At 45.9% G+C, this 24,736-nt stretch overlaps 1 non-coding gene and 1 pseudogene across 1 annotated transcript; both read left to right on the top strand.

Annotated features, from left to right (window-relative positions):
- Nucleotides 1-2,149: 2,149 nt before the first annotated feature.
- LOC116897909 lies at nt 2,150-3,255 on the top strand (annotated as a pseudogene).
- Nucleotides 3,256-8,644: 5,389 nt separating this feature from the next.
- Nucleotides 8,645-8,751, top strand: LOC116899740. The gene has a single exon (XR_004387756.1). It is a non-coding gene; the product is annotated as a U6 spliceosomal RNA (small nuclear RNA).
- The last annotated feature ends 15,985 nt before the right edge of the window (nt 8,752-24,736 follow it).

Below are 24,736 nucleotides of genomic sequence, written 5' to 3'. Positions count from 1 at the left end.
GAGTTGCTGAGCTGTAGGGACTGCAGGAGAGGAAATCACATTAGCCAGGTCTCTGCCCTCCTCACAGACTGGGCAAGCTGTGTGGTCAGCTAGCAAGACATCTGCCTGGTAGCTTTTTTTGTTGTTGTTCCAGCTATGTGCCTATTAGTCTAAAATTCTTTCGATGACACTGACAATTCTTGGGCTATCCTACCCAAAGTTAAATAAAACAGCCTTAAGACCATTCCGTAGCACCTTTGCTGGGAGTTGAAAATTACCCAGCAACCCACCTGTCCTAATTCTTGTGAGGATTTCCCCTCCCGAGGAGACACTAGAGCCCATTCTGAAGAGCACACTGGTTCTCCTGCTTGGTGCAAACCAATAAAGTGTCCTTGTAAATCAGTGTTCTGTGCCCTTGGGTAGCAGATTACGTGATAACCTTGAATGAACTAATAAAACGGAGTTTCTGAAACTATAAACCAGAAGAACGGCCCGTGAACTCCACCAAGTGTCCCCAAAAGGGCTGCTGACTTAGCTCTGCTCTGGAACCTCTCTGGTAGACAGGCCATGAGCAGGCTAGGGCGAGGGTAGGATTTTTCTAAAGCAAATACCATCAATGTCACAATTGCGAACAAACAAACAAATCCAACAAGGAAACAAACATAAGAATTACTGTCTTCCACAGCTCCCTTCCCACTGCCCGCTTCCTTTGTGTCACAAGACACAAAGGGAACAGGTCTTGAAGTGTTTAGGGAACCTTGAAAGGGAGTCAGGTTAAAGTTCTGTTGAGTGTGGCAATAGACTGGGCCCACTTCCCCCTTTCCACTTGTCTGATCCCAAGCAAGCTCACGCAGGCAGGAAGGGTGGGCGCCGGAGTTTATCAACAACCAATTCTGGCCTAGAACAGACTCTAAGATTATCCTGTCACAGGCAGCTCTAATCAGGATGTTTCTGACCCACCCAGAACTTTCTCAAAAAATGTACATGTAGATACCACTCCAGCCTATCTTGATATCTCTGGGCAGTCAGTTTCTGGGGGTGCAGCCTTGGCCCTGGCCAGGTTTTCTCTAGATGTTAGGCACAGTCCCTGGGCTGGGTCCAAACCTATATTGAGGCCTGAGCAGCAGAGGGCACCTACCCAGTGCCAGAGTCTTTGGTGCCTCATCATGAACCTCAGTCTGAACTTGCTGTGGGACCACCTGTCTGCGCCTGTTTCCTGTCTAAGAGATGCCTCTGATTTCCCACTTGCTCACAGACTAGACTTTACGACTAAGATTGGCCACACCTCTGTAGCCCCGTATTCCCGTTCTCCTCCTCTTGTTCACTGGTGTTTTGATAAAATATCAGGTATTTGCTGTGTAGCAGGCCGTGTGGAGCCTAAGTAATAAAGAGTTTCTCGGGGGTTGGGGATTTAGCTCAGTGGTAGCACGCTTGCCTAGGAAGCGCAAGGCCCTGGGTTCGGTCCCCAGCTCCTAAAAAAAAAAGAGTTTCTCCAGAGTAACCCTGGAGCTCTCTCTAATGACGTGTATCCATCAAGTGACTCCAGGGGAGAGGTCTTTCCAAAGTGCGCCGTTCTTATCCAGCAACAGAAGCATTTGGAATATTAAAAGAAGCATTCTTGTTTCGTGATCGGTCGTCATAGACAAAGGGACAGCATAGAAGGCCCACTAAAATCTTCTGTAATTACCTGCTCCCAAGAGCTTTTGTAGAAACAAACTAGCTCTGAGGCATACAAATACCAAGCATTACCTCAGAGAAGGCACGTGATGAGCTGAAGGTCAGTTGCCGTACATTCCCATTCGGATCTCTGTGAGAGTCATAGGATTTTCTCAGACACACACACACCCCTTAAAGTACGTATTTATGAGCTTTATTCTCAGGTGCCTGGGTGACCCACTCAAATTCGACCTGCCAAAAGACAGCCCAGCATCTGTTAATCCCACAGGGCAAGAATAAGACCACTACCACAAATTCAAGATAAATTCGAAGTAGGCTTTAATAAAATACTGGCTAGGAAGATGGATGGGTTCTGGCCAGGACCATTCTGGGGTTCTCAGAAAATGGCCATGAGTTTTGCTGAGACTTAAAAAGGCAAAACCCGCTCTCCCCAAGCGTCCTCATTAGAGTGACATCATTTTAAACCCAGAGTGGCAATCCCTGAGGCACCGCCATGATGCCCAGAGAAGACAGGGCGACCTGGACGTCCAACCGCTTCCTTAAGATCATCCAACTTGGGGCTGGACAGATGGTTCAGTGGTTAAGAGCACTGACTGCTCTTCCAGAGGTCCTGAGTTCAATTCCCAGCAACCACATGGTGGCTCACAACCATCTGTAATGGGATCTAATACCCTCTTCTGATGTGTCTGAAGACTCATATACGTAAAGTAAATAAGTTTTAAAAAGGAGAAACATGCCTAAAAAAAAAAAAGATCATCCAACTTTTGGATGATTACCCAAAATGCCTCATTGTGGGAGCAGACAATGTGGGCTCCAAGCAGATGTAGCAGATCCGCATGTCCCTCCGAGGGAAGGCTGTGGTACTGATGGGCAAGAACGCCATGATGCGCAAGGCCATCAGGGGCCACCTGGAGAACAACCCAGCTCTGGAGAAACTCACATCCGGGGGAACGTGGGCTTCGTGTTCACCAAGGAGGACTTCACTGAGATTAGGGACATGCTGCTGGCCAATAAGGTGCCAGCTGCCACTGGAGCTGATGCCCTGGCGCCATGTGAGGTCACTGCGCATGCTCAGAACACTGGTCTGGGGCCTGAAAAGCGCTCTTTCTCATAGTGGAGACGTTAGGCATCGCCACTAACATCTCCAGAGATACCATTGAAATTCTGAGCGATGTGCAGCTGATAAAAACTGGAGACAAGGTAGGAGCCAGTGAAGCCACACTGCTGAACACGCCGCACATCTCCCCCTGCTCCGTTAGGCTGATCATCCGGCAGGTTTTCGACAATGGCAGCATTTACAACCCTGAAGTGCTGGACATCACAGAGCAGACCCTACACTCTCGAGGATGAACGCAATGTGGCCGCCGTCTGTCTGCAGATTGGCTACCCGACTGCTGCCCCAGTGCCTCACTCCATCATCAATGGGTACAAACGGGACCTGGCTTTGTCTGTGGAGACTGATTACACACCTTCCCACTGGCTGAAAAGGTCAAGGCCTTCCTGGCGGATCTATCAACACTTGAGGCTGCGGCCCCTGTTGCTACTGCCGCAAACCTAGACAAGGCTGAAGCCAAGGAAGAGTCGGAGGAATTGAAATAGCATACGGGATTCGGTCTCTTTGACTAATCCCCCCCAAAGCTACCAAAGTAGCCTGCTCCATTTGAGAAAGGTGGAAATAAAGGCTTCTTAAAAAAAGGCAAAGCCTATTTTATTGCATTTCGTCAGGTCCAGTCAGGGGCAAGCATACATCCTGACGTATTTCCTGTACACGTACCTCCCGCCCACATGTGCGCAAGCATATCCAGAGCGGCCGGGTCGAACAAGCACAGGACAGATGAACGTATTCCTAACTGCCTTAACTGCAAACAGAACCCTTAGCCAGCAAAGTATATGGTTCCTGTTTTGGTCTCCCATTAACCTGCAAGGTGTGTTGCAAGGTCCTTCCTGCTACTACTCAAGCGGTTGCTTCTGCAGTCTGTGCCCTCTGCTTTCGTGCTCTGCAAATGCAGGGAACAACCTGTGCAGTCATGGGGCCTCTCCCCATGGCCACCTCTAGGTTTTCAATAAAATGGAGCTCCTCTGGGCCTGAGCTCAAGCCAAACAACTCTCTGGGAGATCACCTCTTCAGACCAGAAGCTCTGAGGGAAGAGGAAAGTTTGGGGACTGCTAGTGTTTAACATCCAACAGAGTCCTGTATCTTCACTCTCTCGGGAAGACCTCCAACTTTCCACAGGGAAATGAAACATTCGCACATCCTGTTTTGATACTTCAGCCACTTCTTGAGAAGGGTGAGGACATTGGTTGGGGCCTGGCTTGTGTCGTGTGATGGATTTACTCTGTAGGACACCAGGCTAGGGGCTGAGGAGGAGGCTGAGGCAGGCTGTGAGGACTTTAGCACCCACCCCCAACTCCCACCCCTGCAGTCATGAAGGTATTCAAGGCAGCTGTGAGACCAAAGGAGCCCAGCTCGGGAGCTCATTTAAATTGTCTAATTGCCTTAGAGATACTCATCTGGGTATCTTGAGCCCTGACGTCTTGCTTAACTCTACTGGTAAAATGGAAAGAATCCCATCTCCTGCAAGTTTGAGCAGGGCCGTCTAGTCAGATGATAGTGTGGTTTGTTATATATGCAGCTCTGGAACTTAGAAGACCTCAAACATGTCCGAGAGCACTGTTGCGGGGGCTGTCAAAATGTGAGGTCAGAGTGACTTTGAAGCCAACCATGCTGTTTTCTGCTCAAACCTCCTGTTCCCAGCTCCCATCCCAGTCACACTGCATGTGCCCTCCACTCCTGACTTCCCGGCCTCACTCCTCCTGTCCACCTTCTTTATCCAACTCATGGCGAAGAAGAGACATGGCCACCATGTATTCCTCCCTTCTCCAATGCTTCCGTCAGACTCTACCCTTCACTGACCGTGGCTCTCCAAACACCCCTCTTCATCTTGTCTTGACACCTGTCAGTCGCTGGGACCCCCTTAATGCCAGAAACCGCAGTGCCACATTTACTTGCTCCCATCACAGTCTATCCTGTTCTAGCTTAAGAGTCATCTCCAAGGGAAAAATCCGAAATTAGTGGGCCAGACGGTGGTGATGCATGCCTTTAGTCCCAGTACTAAGGCAGGAAGATCTCTGAGTTCAAGGCCAACCTGGTCTACAGAGTGACCTCTAGGATATCCAGAGCTACACAGAGAAACCCTGTCTTGAAAAGAGCAAACAAAAACTAAAACAAAATGGAAAGAAATTCGAAATGAGGAAGAGATCATCGTATCTTGTGTCACCTTGAAATGTCTGCTTTACTAGAAGCGGCGGTGTCAGGATAACTCTAATTCTCTCTTTTTGCTTTAATTTTTCTCTTGAGACGGGGTCTCTCTGTGTAGTCCTGAAACTTGCTCTGTAGACCAGGTTGGCCTCAGAACAAACTCAGAGATCTGCCTGCCTCTGCTTCCTGAGCGCCAGGATTAAAGGCCTGCCTGGCAATAACTTATTATCTTCTATGAAATGCATCTGCATGCCCATCTGGACGTTACTACGTCTGGACTTTGGGAAGGGGTACATTTGCATGGGCTGGGAGAACATACTAATGAAAAGTTATTATTATGGATTTTTTTTACTATTATGGAGAGATTCCTTCCTCCACACAACAGCAGTCCTGAACAGTGGTTAGCAGAACGGAATGAGTGTCCTTGGATTTAATTTCAATGCTGCTGTTTATAAAATTAAAGGGTTCGTGTCTCTTGTTCATGCCTCTACTTTCCTATAGCTTCCCATAAGAGTAAGATTCGCAGAGGGCCATAAATTTAGATCTGGGAATTAGCTGAAAAGTTGTGCTAGTTTGCAACATGGGGGAAGAAAAGTGTTTATTTCACCTTAGACCTCTCGAGAGGCAATCAAGTTAAAATACTAATGGAGGTTTTGTTTTTTTGTTTTTAAAATGATTTGTTTTTGTGTAAGTACACTGCAGCTGTCTTCAGACACACCAGAAGAGGGCATCAGATCCCATTACAGATGGTTGTGAACCACCATGCGGTTGCTGGGAATTGAACTCAGGACCTCTGGAAGGGCAGTCAGTGCTCTTAACCACTGAGCCATCTCTCCAGCCCAATATTAGTAGAGTTAATCGAATTAAAGATGGCGTGTACAGCCAGAGAAATGGCTTAGTGGTTAAGAGTCTTTGCTGCCCTTCCAGAGGACTCAAGCTCAGTCTGTGGCACCCACATCAGGCAGCTCACACCTCCCCTGTAATTCCAGCTCTAGAGGATCTGACCCCCTCTCCTGGCCTCCAGAAGTTCCTGCACACACCCTGCTGTGCCGTGTCTTCCTGTGGCAAACGGACTGGAGGGAGGGACTTTACCCGGTGCACTGAGGTGCAGTGCAGGATGTGATGAACGCACGGGCAGTGAGCACACGGGTTCATTTATTGGGAGGAAGGGGACATTTATGTCCCTGGGAAGGGGGCCGGGGTCTCTGGGAAAAGGTTTGTGTGGCTTTGTACCACTAGCTGGGGCAGACATATTGGAAGATGCTTCACCTACAGACTCAGGGGCTATAGGGGTGGGGAAACTTAGTAAGGTTGAACTGGGAGTGCAGCCAGATCACTGTCAGGGTAATAAATTCTTCATAGGGTTGATAGTGGGGGGCTCGACTTTATGGTGCCAGGTTGGGAGGGGGGATAGCCAACTCCTGCTGTCCTCATGTTTGAGGTCATTAGTATTAAAGCTCCCTCAACCCTTCCTCCTCCATAACCCTGGGCCATTATAGTCCCCAAATATCCCACACCCCCATACACATACATAAAAATTAAAATATGTTTTTGAGACAGGGTTTCTCTTTGTAGCCCTGGCTGTCCTGGAACTCACTCTGTAGACTAGGCTGTCCTGGAACTCAGAGATCCTCTGCCTCCTGAGTACTGGGATTACATGTATGTGCCGTCTTCCCACTAGCCTACAGTTGAATTTGAACTTGTTGGTTGTTATTTCAAAAAGAGACAACAGCTCTTTCTTCACGGTTACCTTTAAAGGGGAGGAAAGCCTTCTGGTTACTAGAAACAACAGTTTCTATGAGTATGAGAAATAATAATAATAATAATAATAATAATAATAATAATAATAATTTTTAAAATCTCAACTCACAGGGTGTGGTGGCCACAGATACCTGCAGCATGTGTCTATGTGTGTTAGGCTGTATAGCTAACTGCTTGAAGCAGTTAAGAAAGTGTGGACACTCCTGTTCCCTCCCTTTTCCTACTCTTTTAGACTCTGGGGTGATAGAGCGCCTTGGTTGTTAAAATAGGATTCCAATGTGCAGCTGACCTGCCCAATTGTTTTAACCAACCCAGAAAGGAATGACCATTGAGAAAGTGTCTCCCAAGATAATCTGCCTTCACCTTAGGCAAAGAATCTCATGAAGGAAAGACTGCAGACCTCCACATAACCCCCTATGGCTACAATTTCCTCATTCCCAAGCCCCTCACCCATATCTCATAAAGGATATGTGCTATCATATATCAGTCAGTCTCGGTCCCTCGGCAGACCCCTCTGTTACCTCCCCGTGAGAGAGGCTGCCCCCTTTACTGCTTGCTAATAAACACGGTCTCACCTGTTGAGGTCATACTATGGTCTCTTTCCCCATACTGTGTCTTTAAGATGCCTTAGAAATTTCAGCCATGCACTTTTGGAATGCTCCTCCATTTTGGTTAAACAATGACAATCTCCCAAACTAAAAATAATTTGGTTCCAAGTTATTTTTCTAGACTCTTGCCTCTCTGTCCCATCAATCCCAGTAATAGCCACCACACAGATATTTATCAGTCATATGACATTCCTTAACCCATGACATAGCCTACCTCCTGAGCTACCCCTAGCAGTGGCTGACCTCAGGCCAAAATATGAAAAAGACAAAAAACAAAACAAAACCCCAAACCAGTTCCCATCCCTCTCCTTGTCTGCCTTATAGCTAACTACCCTGGCCCATAAGGAGATGACAAGCTATAGTTTTCACACTAGAGACTCCTTGTCAGGCCTTTTCCCATGTCATAGTTGAGTCACTTACCTCTTCCTAAGTTATACATGGCAGTCATGTGGTGAGGGTATGTGTGGTCCCACTGTTGTAGGATATTTGATCACACTCCGATCTGCGAGATTGTATTATTGTATTGTAAAAACCTGTTTTTAGTTGTGTGGCTTAGCCTTAGCACACACCTTTAATCCAAGAGCTTTCTGCACGAATATTGCAAACAGGATTAAATTCAGTCAACTGTAGGTAAAGAGGCAGAGCAAGCAACCACTTGACAGAAAGTGAACATAGAATTAAGGAAAAAACAAAACAAAACAGAGTAAGAGGGAGTCAGAGGTCAGATGGAGAGATGCACAGGAAGTAGAAGGGAGGAGCATTCAGCTTGAAGGAGGGTTTTTGAGATGGCATGAGAGAGGGCATTCCTTCTTGAACATTGGCTGAGGAGGAAGGTCAGCTGGGTACTTACACCGCCTCTCTGAACTAGCAGGCTTTCACCCCAGCACCTGGCTCCCAGGACTTCATGGGTAAAATAGAATGACTGAGATTTTGTTAAAAACAACAACAACAACAACAACAACAACAACAGTATTTGGCACCTAATGTTGGGCACAACCACACAGATGCAGAACTCTGGCTGGCTGCAGACAAACTCAAAAGTCATCAGATTTTGTAAGACACCTTGGAAGACCTCAAGGAGAGTTAAATAATATTAAAAGAAAATATCTTTTCCACATTAAGGATGGGAAATACATCATAATGCAGGATGTGAGGACACTGTATAGTGCTACTTTAGATGTCCTGAAAATAGAAGCAAAAAATGAAAAGATAAATGACTTAATAATCAGAATAATATTATTAGTCTGGTAATTCATATTTTATCCTTACTAGCCATAGTAGGTTTTTGGCGCCAAATATGAAAAGTGGACTGATAAGATACGAGTCTTAGAGAGACCTATAGATGAAAATAAGAAAATATGTGCTCGCTTCGGCAGCACATATACTAAAATTGGAACGATACAGAGAAGATTAGCATGGCCCCTGCGCAAGGATGACACACAAATTCGTGAAGCGGTCCATATTTTTTAGCCCAAATGCTTGAATTACCCTAGATGCACAGAACACATGAAACTCAAGATGGATGACCAAAATGCGAACACTTCACTCCTTCCTTAAAAGGGGAACAAGAATACTCTTGGCAGGGAATAGGGAGGCAAAGTTTAGAGCAGAGGCAGAAGGAACACCCATTCAGAGCCTGCCCCACATGTGACCCATACATATACAGCCACCGAACTAGATAAGATGGATGAAGCAAAAAAGTGCAGGCAGACAGGAACCAGATGTAGATTTCTCCTGAGAGACACAGCCAGAATACAGCAAATACATAGGTGAATGCCAGCAGCAACTACTGAACTGAGAACGGGACCCCTGTTGAAGGAATCAGAGAAAGGACTGGAAGAGCTTGAAGGGTCTCTAGACCCCATATGAACAACAATGCCAAGCAACCAGAGCTTCCAGGGACTAAGCCACTACCCAAAGACTATACATGGACTGACCCTGGGCTCCAACCTCATAGGTAGCAATGAATAGCCTAGTAAGAGCACTAGTGGAAGGGGAAGACCTTGGTCCTGCCAAGACTGAACCCCCAGTGAACGTGATTGTTGGGGGGAGGGTGGTAATGGGGGCAGGATGGGGAGGGAAAGCCCATATAATAGGGGGGGAGGGGTTAGGGGGATGTTGGCCCGGGAAGGGGAACAATCGAAATGTAAATAAGAAATACTCAAGTTAATAAAGAAAAAAAAAGAAAATAAGAAATTACTTAGACACAGAAATTTAGACAAGAACATATCATGCCACCGCATGATGAAACTGAAGAGGGTTGTTAGAAACCTTTCTAACAAGGTTGTTAGAAAACCAAGCTTAGTTTACCCAGTTACTATACAAGAACTACCAGCATATGTTAGGTACCCTCAAGGTTACAAAGAAGTTAAGTGGAATCCTATATACGTATTAGATTTGAGAAGATTCAAGGAAGTAATCATTTCATATGGTGTGCATTTACCCTATGTGAAGCATATATTAAATTCATGGGCAACTCAGAACAGAATCATCCCCCAAGACCAGAAAGATTTGGCAACAGCAATACTGGAAGCTGGTCCTCCATTACAAAGCCGAACCTGGTAGAAAGAGTAAGGTAGGACCACAGAACAACGACATGGGGCCTAGATTCCCTATTCCCAGGATCAGTTGCCAGGTGAAGGTCAATACGCTGGGTTACAAAGGCAGCTTGAATTTAATGATCACACCAGGTCCTGTGTTGTTTGCCAGCTTTAAGTGCTTGGGACAAGGTGGAAGAATCAGGGAAGAGGTCTGAATCATTTACTAAAATTATACATGTCCCAAAAGAAGCCTTCACTGATTTCTCGCAAAGATTGACTTCAGCTGTAAGTGGAATCATATCGGATTCAGAAGTCAAATAATAATGGAATCTTTGGCTTTTGAAAATGCTAGTTCAGAATGCATAGGGTGATTAGAATAGGTTAGAAATATGGCTGATATTAGATCTCATGTCTATGATGCTACTGATAGAAGTGATTTCCAAAAGTTTTAAGAAAAAAAAAATCAAAATGTGAGATGTTTTAGTTGTGGTAAGCAAGATCATTTGAAAAGGGATTGTAGGCAAAGCCTACCTAGAAACAATGTTTTCTAGACCCTGCCTATGGGAACTTTGATCTATTTCTTCCCCTCTCTATCCTCCTAGCTCCTGGTACCCCTTCCCTATCCAGTGACTCTAGCAGGTCCAGTGCCCAGTGCTTTCACAGCATCCCCTGCTGGCCTATTTGACCTTGGGTGCATTTTGAGATTTTACTTCCTTTCTGAAGCTGATCCTTTTTGATCATCCATGAGATTGATTCCTCAGAAACCCTGAAGCAGGGTGAAAAGATTCCCACTATGTCCTCTGGACCCTTTCCTGACTGTTCCCCTTGGAGGGACCAATGTCCTTATTTAAGTCTCCAGCAGAAGGTGTGGCCCAGATTAAAGGTGTGTACCACCTTTCCTGGATCTGGGACTTGCTTTGTCCCAGACTGACCTTGAACTCAGAGATCTCCTTGCCTTAGTTTCCTGGGATTCAAAGTCACTTTGCCTCAAGATCTCCATGCCAAGATCCAGGTCAGAAACTTGTATCTCCCAGCCTTAAGATTAGGGTTAAAGGTGAGCCTTCCAATTCTGGATTGTCATTCATTCCAAATATAGTTAACCTGATTACCAGTCATAGCCATAACAGAGGGGCTGGGGAAGGACTGTGGGAGAGGGTGACTGGGAGGGGGCAGTGATTGGGATGTAAAGTGAATAAGTAAGAAGCTTAAATAAAAAATCAGTTCTCTCTTGTAATGCTGTAATGCCTAAAGACCTAGGAAAGTTCATATAGGAAGTGTTCTGAGCACCCTTGCATTTGGGCTTGCTTCTATTTCAAAACCATCAGTCCTCCTTCCCATACTGTGCAGCAGGGGATGCAACCTTGGCAGACTTTCCCCCTCCCATTCAGTTCTTTCCTGGGCTCCTCGTATATCAACAACTTGTAAAACCAAGAACCTGGAAGCTGAGGCTGACAATGTGACACTTTTTGGTGTTTCCAGTTACGAGTGGATTTCCTTTCTCTTCATCCAATGGTAAGGAATTAGGATACATCCTCCTTGGACTGAAACCATGGAATTTCTTCTTACATACCACTGGCCACTTTCTCCTGCTTCATGGATACTGTCTTTTCCTATGTCTGGGCTGTCCTGACTCAAATGCCTCTTTTCAAGAAGTGGTATGCTTCGTAGTGTGTTCTGGGAGCCCATATTGCCATGTGACAAGGTCAATGTGTTTCCTATGTCAGTGTTGTGGTTGGCTTTAATGTCACGGTGACACAGATTAGAATCACTGAGTAGGGAGCCTCACCTGAAGAAGAGTTCTGATTGCGTTGACTGGTGTGGGAAAAACCCTTCCAAATTGTGGGCAACATTATCTGTTATCAGCCCAGATCAAAAAGGGCAATTTGAGAAGGGCTGCTCGGTCATGGAGAGGTTGAGCTCCAGCCACTGTGCCCTTGGCAAAGAGGAGACTCAAGAGAAAATGCCCTTGGTGTTTTCAAAGGAAGTCAGGAAGACATTACCTCAAAGGATGGAACTACTAGTAAAGAAAGACTGAAGGAGCCAGGGTCTCCTCCCAAGCCCAGGTGACCCCTGAGCACTAGATGCTCAGCTTGCCTCAACAATTTAAAATATGTTAATTTCTGGCCAGCCGAATAGTCTTAAACAACCAGTAGGAAAGTGTAGTGTGCAGTTTCTACTACCTCGCTTTAGGCTCTGGGCAGACCACGCTACCAGCCACCACCCAGGAGCCACCTCGGATCCACAGATGAAACACACACACACACACACACACACACACACACACACACACACACACACACCACACGCTTATTTTTAATATGTTTTTTAGCTCAATGGCTGTGCACATCTAAGCCTCCCATGGCTAATGTGCCCTTCTTTTCATTCCCAGCTCAACACCTCTAGATCTGCCCTCAATTTAGTTACCCAGTTACCTTCTCTTTTCTCAGCACCCTAAATCTGCCCTCAAGCTTGGTTGCGTTTCTAATCTCCTGCCTGCTACCCCAGGCCCAGCCGGAGAAGCAGCCAAAGGCCAAAGGCCATTCTACCTGTGATCTTACATGGCTGGTATCTCTCTCTCTCTCTCTCTCTCTCTCTCTCTCTCTCTCTCTCTCTCTCTCTCTCTCTCTCTCTCTCTCCCCCCAAAGCATGGTGAAGCCTCTTTCCTCATCTCGTGTCTCTTACTCTGCCTGCAGGAGCCTGGAAGTCCTGCCTCTTCTGTCTGGCCATTGTCCACTGGCATGTTTATTGATCAATCAAGAACCGATTGGGGAATGGGACCTTTAGCATTCACAGGCAGACTCCCAATCAAAGCATCAGAATTACCCACTACAGGGAAGTGTAACCAGAGGTTACTGTCTGTTCTTGGTTTTTTGAGACAGCGTTTCTCTGGGTAGCCCCAGCTGTTCTGGAACTCTATCTGTAGACCAGGCTGGCCTCAAACTCAGAGATCTGTCTGCCTCTCCTTCCCAAGTGCTGGGATTAAAGGCATGCACCACCACTGCCTGGCTGCTTACATGTTTTTAACAATCCAAGGGCTCTTACCTCTGAGACACTCTGTTTAAGTCCATATTTCTCACTCGTGATTTTCTTCCAGATAAGGAAAGTGCTAGCTAGATGTGGAGAGTCACAGCCTTAACTAGGTTTCAACACTGCAGCCAAGGGAGCAGTGAAAGTCATTAAATCTCTTCTTCATTGTAACCTAGCCTGGCCTAGACCTAAGTCTGTAGAGCAGGGTGGTTTTGAACTCCCAGAGGTCTGCCTGCCTCTACATTCTGAGTCCTGGGGTCCAAGGTATAGGGTTTGACTTTTAGTCTATAAAATAGTAATGTATTTTAAGAAACTACTAGTGTACGTTTAAACATGTTTGCTTGTCTGAGACAGTCTTGCCTTTTAGCCTTAAGACTCATACATACTAGGCTGTCTTGATCTTGCAGTTATCCTCCTGCCTCTGCTTCCTGAGCGCTGGGTTTATAGGCATGAACTAGCCACATCTTATCACTCTGTACAAAGAGAAGATCCCAAAGTGGTAATACCCAGGGAGCAATGAACCAGTGAGCATGTGAGCATGTGGGCCATGTGAGCATGTGAGTGTGTGAGCATGTGAGCATGTGGGCCATGTGAGCATGTGAGCATGTAAGCATGTGGGCCATGTGAGCATGTGAGCCATGTGAGTGTGTGAGCATGTTTACTGTCCAGCTTTTGGATTCTTTAATTTAATGTATGTATGTGTGTGTGTGTGTGTGTGTTTGTGTGTGTGTGTGTGTGCACTCATGGCACAACACATGTGTGAGGTCACAGAACAACTTTTGGGTGTCAGTTCTGTCCTTTCTACCATGTGGGCCCCAGGGATCAGACTCAAGTCATAAGGCTTGGTGGCAAGGGTCTTTTCCTTACGTGCTAAGCCATTTCACTGGCCCTACCTCTTTGTTTCTAGAGTTATTCTCCAATTAAAAAAAAAACAAGTATCATTCTTGGAATTTCAACCATTGGCTGATTCTCAAGCTAGGTCAGAAGGTATACACGTGAACTTAGAGAATCTTTTAGTGCCAGAAATGAAGAGTTGGGAGGTGGTGGTGGTACAGACCTTCAATCCCAGGTACAAACCCTCAGGAAGCAGAGACAGGGAGATCTCTGAATTTGAAGCCAGTCTGGTCTACAGAGTGACAGAGTGAGTTCCAGAACAGCCAAAGACAGCGACACAAAGAAACCCTACCTCCGAAACAAAGCAACAACAATAACAACAACAACAGCAACAACAACAAAGGAAAGAAAGAAGAAGGAAAGTCAGACACAGAGAGAACATTCTTCAAGCGGTATCCAAGTGTGGTGATGGAATCTCTCGTCTGCATTACACTTCCAGGCCAGCCAGAGTTAGGAGAGAGACTCTGTCTCAAAAAACAAACAACAAGTGAGACCTTACAGGTATAAAGAAATCGTTGGCTAAATAAATAAATGAGGGAGACACATCTTTGATGAAGAAGGTTTCCAAGCAGGGCCTCTCTGGATGGAGCCAAACCTGGGTCACCTTTGCAAAGCGTAAGGATAGGGTTTTAGACTGTTTAACTGTGCAGAGATGACATTCACGATTCTTCCTGGACTGGATGTGATGGGTGTCTGTCTACTCAGCCCTGGAATGCCTGTCGCATATGCCCACAAGTTCACTAACGGAGCAAGGAAGAGAGAAATGCCTGACTTTCCCTTGATGGAACGAGATAGGCAGGTCTGGAGACAATTGCTATTATGTGTTGGAAGCTTGGAGAATATTAAGGGGAACATTTTCTAGACTAAGGGAAATATACCTCAGTTCTGGCCATGCACTTATACTAGGAGGCTATGCCTTACTTTATACTGTATTATACCATACCATATGATATTATATTATATGTTATGTGTTATGTATTATATACGTGTTATGAAATGCATGATAAAAAACAAGATGTGACCAAGTAACGCTTTACCCCTGTGGTTTTCCTCTCTCCGGCTCCAAACCCAGGGTAATGAGAGGAGCATCAGACAGATACCAACTGGAAAACATTCTATTAAACAGGAATTCTCAACCTGCCAACCACGACCCCTCTGGCAAACTTCTACCTCCAAAAATATTTATATTACGACTCATAACGGGAGCAAAATTCAGTTATGGAGTAGCAACAAAAATAATTTTATCATTGGGGGGTCACCATAACATGAGGAAGTATATTAAAGGGTCATAGCATCAGGAAGGGTCAGAGCCACTGCTATAAATAAACTCCTTGCTCTCTGGCTGCAGAGATGGTCCCACAGTCAAGAGCACATACTGCTCCTGTCCAGGCCCCAGGCTTGCTTTCCAGTGCTCACATCAGGCTTCTCACAACTGCTTGTATGTCACTCCAGCTTCAGGGAACCTTTGCTCTCTGGGCTCTCAGCTGCTCACATACCTTGCATGTGCTCATGTACCTGCCACACACACACACACACACACACACACACACACACACACACACACACACACACACACACACACACACACACATACACACACACACACACACACACACACACACACATACACACACACACACATACACACACACACACACACACACACACACACACACACACACACACACACACACACACACACACACACACACATACACACACACACAAAAATTTAAAAACTAAATAAAGGAACCTGAAATACATTTGCTCGTGGAGTCTCTGTCCTTGTTCTTAGACACAGCTCTCTGTATCTGCGCTAACATGGAGGGCCATTGTGCAAGCTTGAGAAAGTTTCATAGAGCATATAAACTCTGCGGTGAAGGGCGAATAAGATGAAAACGGGAGGCCAGGGTTCAGCTTAGCATGGGGTGAGAAAGGTCTCCACTCTCAGTTCTACGGAAGTAAGTCTAGGAATTCCCCACAGCCCACAGAACGCTCGTAACATCTTACATGAGAAAGCAGTGAATGCAGAAGCTTCAACCTAAGTAGTGGCCTCTTCCACAGAAACACTCTTCACTCCTGACTCAGAATCTCAGCAAAACATTATTTTCTCTCTTCTCCTCTGTCTTGTTTTTTTCTCTTGTTTTCTTTTTCTTTTTTCTGTTTTTCTTTTCTTTCTTTTCAAAAATTTTTTATTTTTTTTATTTTTTTCGGAGCTGAGGACCGAACCCAGGGCCTTGCGCTTGCTAGGAAAATTTTTTATTTTTAAAATTTCTTTTATGGATATGAGCACACTGTAGCTGTCTTCAGACACACCAGAAGAGGGCATCAGATCCTATTACACATGGTTGTGAGCCACCATGTGGTTGCTGGGAATTGAACTCAGGACCTCTGGAAGAGCAGTCAGTGCTCTTAACCACTGAACCGTCTCTAACAGCCCCTTCCTTCCTTCCTTCCTTCCTTCCTTCCTTCCTTCCTTCCTTCCTTCCTTCCTTCTTCCTTCCTTCCTTCCTCCTCCCCCTTCCTTCTCTCTCTCTCTCTCTCTCTCTCTCTCTCTCTCTCTCTCTCTCTCTTTCTTCCTTTCTTTCTTTCTTTTGAAACAGTGGCTTGCTGTGTAGCCCAGGCTGTCCTGAAACTACCAGGTAGTCCAGGCTGGCCTGAAACCCATCATCCTCTTGGTCTGCCTTCCCTGACCCCTTATACCGAGTTTACTTCTAGATAGATCCAGAGTAGGTAGTAAATGAAGCCTTGTAACTTGAAATTGAAAGAAGAAAGTTGGATGGGAAAAAGAGGCAGAAGCAGGAGGATCTCTGTGAGTTCAAGGCCAGGCTGGTCTACGTATCAAATCACCAGATGGTCAGAACCATGTAGAGAGACTTAAAGAGACTCTATCTCGATAAGCAAACAAACAAACGAATAAATAAATAAGTGGAGAAAAGAAAGCAGCAAGCTTTGTTTTTTTGTTTGTGTACTGTGTGTATATTTAGCTAGCACAGACATAACTAATAGAGTACAGAAATGTTACTCTTATGCCATGACATCTCAAAACTAAGCAAAACGTAACTACAGGTAGCTTATGGGTACAAATGTGAAAGACCAGACTGTTAATCAATTGAGGAAAACAATAGAGAGAAGATGTTGCTGAGTCTGATGGTGTAGGCTTGGAATTCCAATTACTTGGGAGTCACAGTCAGAAGGATCACAAGTTCAAGGCCAGCTCAGGCAATTCAGTGAAACACTCTCTCAAAATTAAAAGTAAAAGAGAGGGAAGAAAGGGACAGAGACCAGTAGACCAGCTTCTAGGAATTTGGCAGGAATTTGACATTGGGCTAGGACTAGGAAGTAGGCTCAAGATACAGCCTGAGGAATGTGTTACTTCCTCCTCAGCCTTGGCAGCCTCCAGGAAAAGAGGAAGCAGGAGAGGCAGTCCCAACACCACCAACAGCAGAGTTCCAGAAGGGAAATTCCCTAGCACCAAGCCCTCTACCCACCACCCGAGTTCAATCGCATTGCATGTAGATCAGTTTCTTTATCCGTATAACTCTGAGCAGAGCCTAGCCCTGGAGAGGTGTCCTCTGATCCAAAGGGAGTTTTCTGTTTTACTGTGCTTTGTATTTGTCTGTCTTTGGGCCATCACAAAAGAGAAGATGCATTCGTCAAAGGCAGTCCATTGCAGAGGGAGGTGTGGCAGGTCCCCAGAGAGAAGGGGGAACTTTGTAGTTCTGTTGCTTCGGTTGTTTGAGACAGGGTCTCCTTAGGTAGCCCAGGCTGTCCTGGAACTTGCTGTGTAAACCAGGCTGTGAACTCCTCAGAGGTCTGCCTGCCTCTGCCTCCCAGTACTGGGATTCAAAAGCATCACACTTTGCACCTCACGGGATTTTATGGGAATTATTTTATATAGTATTTGCAAATCATAATTCATGGGGTTTTTCTCTACTCATATGAAGGGTAAATATTTGGGTCCATTGAGCTTCTATGAAATGTGATTAATTAAAAAAGAGTACCAGGGGCAGGAGAGATGGCCCAGTGGTTAGGAGCCCTGACTGCTCTTCCGGAAGCCTGGGTTCACTTCCCAGCAGCTCACAACTGTCTGAAACTCCAAGAACTGACACCTTCAGACAGAAATACATGCAGGCCGAATAACAATGCAGATATAAAACAAAAAGTAAATAAAAATAAAAATAAACAAATAAGCAGGGGCTGGGGATTTAGCTCAGCGGTAGAGCGCTTACTTAGGAAGCGCAAAGCCCTGGGGTCGGGCCCCAAAAAACAGAAAAAAAAAAACAAAAAAAAAAAAACAAAAAAAAAAGAAAAAAGCACAAAACCGGGGTGCACGGGTGGCCGGGAGTTGCCCCAAAGGGATTCGGGGGACTGAATTTGGGTCCACTGCAAGGAAAAAAAAAAACAAATAAGCAAACAGATTTTTTTTTTTTTCGGAGCTGAGGACCAAACCCAGGGCCTTGCGCTTTCTAGGAAAGCACTCTACCACTGAGCTAAATCCCCAACCCCACAAATTTATTTATTTATTTATTTATTTATTTTATTTTATTTTTTTTTGGTTCTTTTTTTCGGAGCTGGGGACCGAACCCAGGGCCTTGCGCTTCCTAGGTAAGCGCTCTACCACTGAGCTAAATCCCCAACCCCCAAATTTATTTTTTAAATTAAAAAAATAATACTAGATATGGTAGTGGGTCTATAGAGCTAAGAAAATGGATATGGGGAAGACTCTAGAACTCAATTTTTAAGCCAGTGAGAGACTCTATGGTGTAGTGGGACACTCCCAGCACCCAGGAGGCAGAGGCAGGTGGATTTCTGTGAGTTCAAGCCAGTCTTGTCTACACAGGAGTTCCAGGCCAGTCAGGCATACACGGTGAGACCCTTAATTCCAAGCTGTGTTCTTAGACATGTCCTCTTTTGCAATTACTTACCTTAAAAAAAAAATAATTGAAAGTAAGGAATTATCCCCACCCTCACCACCCCCCCCCCCCCCAAAAAAAAAAAAACCAAGGAAACCCAAGCAACCAGACAGAAAGAATGGAGATAAGGAGGCTGAAATCAATCCAAAATACACTCGGTCCGGACCAGGCGAGAAAGCCAGTGATTGTGGGTAGAGGATCCTTCCCAGGGAAGAGATGAACAGATCCACCTGCCTATTGGAACCAAGGGGCTTCTGTTAAAGGGCTTAGTGAGCCTTACCACAGCACAAATAAGTCTGTTCTCAACTGATCGAGTGCCTTAACTTTTTTTTAAAAAATATTTATTTATTTTATGTATGTAAGTACACTGTAGCTGTCTTCAGACACACCAGAAGAGGCATCAGATCTCATTACAGATGGTTGTGAGCCACCATGTGGTTGCTGGGATTTGAACTCAGGACCTTTGGAAGAGCATTCAGTGCTCTTAACCACTGAGCCATCTCTCCAGCCCTTAACTTTCTATTCCAAAAGTACAGTCTCCATCACCACCACCTGTTGTAAGACCCCATGGTGGCCTTACCTCAGGACGCAACCCACAGAGCACAGACTGACAAAGCGACCGATGCAATAGCATGAGGGTTTTAATCCACCTACGTGGGGTTGCTCATCCATGCAGGGAGAGGCAACCCCGACCTCAAAAAGCACCCAACTTTTATTCATTACAGAGGGTGGACTTCAGCAACAGGGTTAGCTGGCTCATTCTCATTGGTGGTTCACAGGACAAAGGATCTGGTCAGGTATTGGCTGGCCTGCTCAAGGTGCTGTTCTTGGCTCAGTTGGTCACTTTCCTCACCCAGCCCTACACCTAGCTTTGGAGAATCACTGGGAAAGGGCTAAGTTGGCATGTCCCTTAGATGGGGGGGGTGGTGAACTGGTGGTCGGACAGGGTCAGGATGACATCTTGCGGTTGTTCTCAGAATTTACCACAGGGAGGGGTAGGGGGTCTTTCCAAGAACAGTTGTTTTTTGTTTTGTCTTAATTAGCTTAGTCAGAATCTTGATCACCAAAACTTTATCATATCACTGGGCATCATAATGTCTGATGTATCTCTCAGAAAGGTCACAAGTTTGTCATGGGCATCCTGACCACCAGATGTATTTCTCAAACTCTTGTTTTTATAACTTTGCTTTCCACATCTATGAAACTTTATTTCTTCACACTATCATCATCATCATATTATATTTACCACTACCACAGCAACAGCAACTGCTACCACCACCACCACCACTACCACCACCACCACCATTTTATGTAGATGGGTGTTTTGCCTGCATGTATGTGCACCATGTGTGTGCAGTACCCACAGAGGCCAGAAGAGGATGTCAGATGCCCCGGGACTGAACTCAGATGCTCATTGGCTGCCATGTGGTTGCTGGAACAGCTGTATTCATAGGCACTGAGCCATGTTTCCAGCTTCTTCATGTCCCTTAAATGCTAGGGCTTTGGGGGCATTCATTTGCTTGTGTCATGAGAGTTTGTGGGAAGGAGGTTTGCCTGTCTCCAAAACAATATGCACTCTTGCTCCTCTCTTGCTCTTGTCTTCCTGCTCCTGCTCTGTCCCTTCTCTCCACGGGCTCCTCCCCTCTCTCTCTCTCTCTCCCCTTCTCTCTCTCCCTCTCCCCTCGCCCCGCTCCCCTCTTCTTCTCCCCCCTACTCTCTCTCTCTCTCTCTCTCTCTCTCTCTCTCTCTCTCTCTCTCTCTCTCTCTCTGCCTTTCTCTCCCTTTACTACTACCCTCTTGACTCTCCACCCCATACTCTCCCTAATACACCCTCTATTCTATACTAAATAAAATAAAATAAATAAAACAATATGCAGAGTGGATTGTTTAGAAAGGTCAGGCAACACGAAGGACATGGGCCCTACAGTCTTGGTGCCCCATCCCCATGGGCATGGCTAGGATTATGGTACTTGGGGATCAAAGCATACTGTTCCACTCTCACAGTCTAAATAGAGAATTGGGCAGCAAATCCTGGGGTAAAAGACTCTTTGGAGCTGCTGAACCATGGGTGGGCTTGGGGCTGCAGCTGGGACCATGGGAGCCCAGAGCTTAAGCTCATACGAGTCATTCCCTGCCTTGTGATTTTTTCCCACTTTGACTGCCGTCTTGGTTCTCTGCCTAAACAGACACCTTGTCAGGGCAAGGGCAGGACACAGACAAGGGAGACAGCGTCAGAGCTGGATTCCCTCAGGCTGACAGCTCACAGAAGTCAGCCTGGCAATCAAACCAGGAACACTCCCATTCCCCACATCCACAAGGTTTGTGGCTGCAGGCTTCTGTGAGAGGAAGTCAATGCATGGGAGCCTGGACTGGGAACTTCTTTTCCTCTCTGCCATTGCTAACATTCTCTTCAGTGTCCAGCCTTTAAGCTACAGAAACAATGCTTTTTGTGCCATGGGGAAAATTCACTGAGTCAGGAAAACATATTACGAAATCCTCTCGGGATTACCGTGTCTCTTTACTTTGGGTCTCTATTTATCTTTCTGTCATGTGACTTAAGTAGGACTCGAGAAGTAATTCTTACCCCACAAATACCTGGGCTCGGGGCTTAAAACAAACACCAGGTCATGCCTCTGACACCTATTGTTCCATAGGGGATCCACTCAAATGCTGGCATTTGTTGGCAGAACCTGGAACTTAGATGTAAATATTTAAAGAGCCAGATCTGGTGGTACACATGTCTGAGGCAGGAGGATTTCTCAAGTCTGGAAATCTTAGGTCAGCTTTGAAAACTGCAGAGATCTCTAAAAAGGAAAAGAGGAAGGAAGAGTGACAGAAGAAAGGGGGGGGACCCCTCTGAGAACCAGGCATGGCGCACACCTTTAATCCCAGCACTTGGGAGGGAGAGGCAGGCAGATCTCTAAGTTCAAGGCCAGCCTGGTCTAAAGAGTGGGTTCTCTGACAGCCAGGGCTGCACAGAAAACCTCTGTCTCAAAAAACCAAAACCAAACAAAAAGAAACCAACGAATAAATAAGTTAGGACATAGAGAGAAGGCTCAGTGATTAAAAGCACTGGCTGCTCTTCCAGAGGACCCAAGTTTGATCCCAGCATCCACATGGTGGCTCATAACTTTCTGTAACTCCAGTTCCAGGGAGGCTCTTACGCCCAATTCTGGACACCAAGGGCACAAGACACACATATAGTGCATGCAACCAAAACACCCCATAAATATAAAAGTATAATAAAAATACTGTTTTCTTGTGAAAAAAAAAGTGAGATTCATTTTAATGAAGTGTGTTATTTCACCCAGCATACCCAGAATTCACTATTCTGACAGACAATTAACATACCATTAATGGGGTATTTATGTTCCTTTCTTCCCTATGAAGTCTTTACAACATGCTGTGTATTTTATACTCAGAGAACAACTCAAATATTTGCTAGCACATTTCAAGGGTTCACAGGGCCATTGGTTTAGCAGAAGCTTAGAGCACCAAGTCTGACTTTCCCTGCTCGGCCTTCCAGATCTTTCTTTCCAACCGACTCAGGCATGCCTTACTCCTAAGCAGAGAGAAGAGGCCCTAGAGAGCCTCTCTCATGTTCCATATAATCCCATGAGAGATGGCCAGGAACTTGCTCAAGTCATAAGACTATTAGTGGCAACAGGGAAACTTCCCCGATTTCTGGGGTGGGGGGGCACCTAAGCCGGTATGTCCTGTCACTTAGGAAAACATCAGTGGAGAGAATTATCGGGAACAAATGGACGGTTCCTCCCCTGGTTCACTTAGGGTTTAGCACATCTCAGCGTCTCAGAACTGGGTACTGAGAGTTAGTCACCGACAGCTAGCCTCATGACCGGCTCTGGTGGGGGGAGCTGGCCTTCTGGGGGAAGCTGCTGCTGCCTGTAAACCACAGGGATTTGGGGAGGTTCACATGGATGGAGGGCAAAGCCAAGGCTCCACAGATTACCACAGCTCCCTGCTGTCGGTCACCCTAGGATAAAGCCAGGGTCTCCCAAGCGGAATGTCACCATCCTGTGGAAAGCAGGGGACAGAGAAGATGAGATACGGGAAGACAGAGGGCTCCTGGCTGCCAAGGTGCTAAAGCACTCTCCTTGTGGAAATAAAGAGCAAAGTTTGCTCTTTCAATGGCCTGTTCCAGAGTCTCCTAAACTTTTACACTGACCAGAATTCCCTCCAAGGATCTTGCTAGAATAAGGACTCTGCTTCAGTAGGTTTCAGTGGCCTCGATTCAGCTTCCTAACCATTTCCCACATGACAGCTACTGTGGGACCATATCTGTGAGCAAGAGTGTATCTTCCAATAGGAGAATAGCCTAAAAGAGGCCCACTCAGACTGGGTAGGGCTCCTCCCACCCAAGATGGCGGGGGCAGTGAAAGTGGCCCCATTGTTCTGTGCCTGGGACATCCACTTGTTTCATTCTATGACTGGTGTGTGTGTGTGTGTGTGTGTGTGTGTGTGTGTGTGTGTGGGTGTGTGTGTGTGTGTGTGTGTGTTGGAAGTGGAAGCAATCAAGTTGGACTTTGAACCCAGGGCATCCCACAAGGCTGAGGCTGGAGTGTGCGGTCTTGGCTCAGAGGCAACAAGTCTGTAAAATTCTGATTCCTCTCACACTGTGTTGAGCTCCCTTACCTCTGTGGCCCAAGAAAATATCCCTTACCTCCAACAACTTCAAAGCTGTATTTATTTATTCTAAACAAGAGTTTAGTTTCCTGGGAATTTTGGAAGAGTGCTACAAGGTATTAAGTATTTAAGGAATTTTATCTCTAACTTCCTCTCTCTGGGGGACAGGTCCTATTGATGAGCTTCAAATGCTGCCCCTCCCCCCCAGGCTGAATTAGCCAGCTAGGCCCGGGGATTTTTGTTTTGTTCTGTTTGTTGTAGCATCTGTGCTTCTGAAAGGAGCTTCCGGTTGAGTCCCTGACTGCTTCTCCAGGTTCAACCTATCCGGTCTCCAGTTCATTCTGGGGCCTGACTTCAGACCTCCGGGGCCTCAGCTCCATCGTAAGTGTAACAGAAAGGTGAGCTTTCTGCCTTTTCCGTACAACCAGAGGCTTCCTCTGTTCAGCTGTGCAGAAAGAGAAGCCTGGTCCTGCTACACAAGGAGGCCCAAGAGAAGGCTCAACCATGCTAGGGTTTGCTTGTTTTTTTTTTTTTTTTTTTTTTTTTTTTTTTTTTTTTTTTTTTTGTTCTTTTTTTCACACACACACACCACACACACCACATCAGGCCTTGGCACACACACACACACCTAGGCAAGCACACACACTACACACACTGAGCTAAACCCCACACACCCCTAGGGTTACACTTGTACATCACACATATGTGCATGTGTTTACATGTACACACACACACACACATGTGCTCATGTGTGTGGAGGTCACCCAGAACAACCACACTGTCTCGACACTCAGATTGTCATACACACAAAGATCCCAATGACCAGTTGACAAAACCAGAGTCCAAATCTAAGAGTCTTTATGAAGCAAAACTTGTCCTATTCCTGGGGCATTTTCCCTCAAGTCCCTTTTTGACAAAGTTGGGTAAAATTTCTAAGAGACTTTCTCTCCTCTCTCTCTGGGAGGAGGTGTCTGTATATGGAATGGGGTTGGGGAGGGTCTTTCTGAGTCAGCCTAGGATGGCTGAAGGAGACAAAGACAGAGGACCAGTTGACAAACCCCCAGAGTCTCCACTGGTCTAGGGAAAAAAGTCAAATTAGCTCAGACTCATCCTCCCTTAACAAAGTGAAGTTGGGCAAATACAGTTTAAGATACAGGTTGGGGATTTAGCTCAGTGGTAGGATGGCTGCCTAGCAAGACAAGACAAGGCCCCTGTTCAGTCCCCACTGGTCTGGGAAAAAAAAAAATCCTGAAAGGTGAAAATATATATATTTAAGATACAAGGTCCTACCTTAATCCAATGAGAATGAGGATGAGAGGCCCAGCCAGGGCTGTTAGCTGAGCAGTTAGCCAGAGGGACCAAGAGAACTGAGCTGGTTCCAATGATCTGATTTATGTCTGTCTTTTTCTCTCATTGAGACTTTTCCCAACC

This window comes from Rattus rattus, chromosome 4, assembly GCF_011064425.1.
Source record: "Rattus rattus isolate New Zealand chromosome 4, Rrattus_CSIRO_v1, whole genome shotgun sequence".
Classification (NCBI taxonomy): Eukaryota; Metazoa; Chordata; class Mammalia; order Rodentia; family Muridae; genus Rattus; species Rattus rattus.
Note: the sequence above shows the minus strand (reverse complement) of the source record. Positions and strands in the feature narration are given on the sequence as shown.